We start from the raw sequence: 1,348 nt of genomic DNA, 5'->3' as shown, positions 1-1,348 counted from the left end.
AATTAATGGTCAAAATAATGAGATATGTAAACACATGCAAATGAAACTAATCAAGTAAGGTTGGCCCTTAATAGCTTTGGATGTTTGAAAATTTTCCTTAATTTGCTCTATTCCTTCAGCACTTTTGTTCCAGCCCCAGAGATGCACCAGCCTCGGACAAACACAGCTTCTAACTGGCCGTCACTATGAAGTGTTCCTAGTTCATTTTATAAGAGGGTTAACAGAGTTTTAAAAACTATTTTCCTCCTGTTCTCTTCAAAAAGCAAGTAGGACCCTGCAACTATGCTAATTTCCCGTCTGTTTTATGGTAGACTTATTACTTTATGGTAGTATATTAATTTACATGAACTTTACTAAAATCAGCTATAGAGCTGGACGTTACTGGATTCTAGAGATGACATAATCTACATCTATATAGGTTTTGAATCTGTGCATACACAGAGAAGCTCAATAAATATTTGTTGGAAAAAAAGATCTGCTGCTGGAATTTAATTCACAACCTCACAAGGCTCTCATTTTCTACTTTGAGCTTGGGAATTTTGCCTTCACATGATCTATAATTGATTGCATTAGAACCTGTAGTACACTGAGTACGGTGGAGAATTCAGGTACAGTAGAGGTTAACGAAGAACTGGCTTTCTAGTGAAAAATGAAATCTTTGAGGCTCTACTGGGATTCGAACCCAGGATCTCCTGTTTACAAGACAGGCGCTTTAACCAACTAAGCCATAGAGCCCACAGGTGCAAGCATGTTGACGATTGCATCTATTCCTACTTTTAAGTAAAATATTCTTGGTATAATGTCTCTACGTTCTACCACAGTTTGCCCTGAGAAAAGGGGCAAACTCCAAAACTACGTTTTGCTTACTTAGAGGCACTGCGGAACTAATACGAACGAAAAAGTTTTTGGGCAGCTTAAATATTAGAACCGTTCATGCTTTAGTTAGTCCAAGGATAACCACACGTAAAAGTCAAGACTACTCATTTTTTCCAAATGTGATAAAGTTTCCTAAAATTAAATTTTGCAGGTACTACTTTTTATCATTTTAATGATTCGTCGTTCGAATGTCCTAAGGGGAATCTCGAACAAAGGAACTCCACAAGAGACTCGTAGACTACCGAGTTGGGCATATGGTGTTCTGACAGTCATTTGCACTCAGGAGGCAGCTATTTGGAGGGCAGAGGACCAGAGCGTCAACCCCTTCCCAATGTGAGCATCACTCTAGAGATTATCTTCAGGGCTTATTTTTCTTTAGACTTGATCTCAGCTCGCTCTCACAACCAGTCAGATTCTATTTTATAGTATCTTAGTTCTCTGGGCTGCACTTGGCAAGACAGGGGAGTCAATT

The 1,348-nt window shown here is 38.9% G+C and overlaps 1 non-coding gene across 1 annotated transcript; it reads right to left on the bottom strand.

The window, feature by feature from the left end:
- Positions 1-661: 661 nt before the first annotated feature.
- Positions 662-735, bottom strand: TRNAT-UGU. The gene has a single exon. It is a non-coding gene; the product is annotated as a tRNA-Thr (tRNA).
- Between the last annotated feature and the right edge of the window lie 613 nt (positions 736-1,348).

This window comes from Piliocolobus tephrosceles, chromosome 5 (genome assembly GCF_002776525.5).
Source record: "Piliocolobus tephrosceles isolate RC106 chromosome 5, ASM277652v3, whole genome shotgun sequence".
Lineage (NCBI taxonomy): Eukaryota > Metazoa > Chordata > Mammalia > Primates > Cercopithecidae > Piliocolobus > Piliocolobus tephrosceles.
The sequence above is the reverse complement of the archived record's forward strand: the minus strand, read 5'-3'. Positions and strand labels throughout refer to the sequence as shown.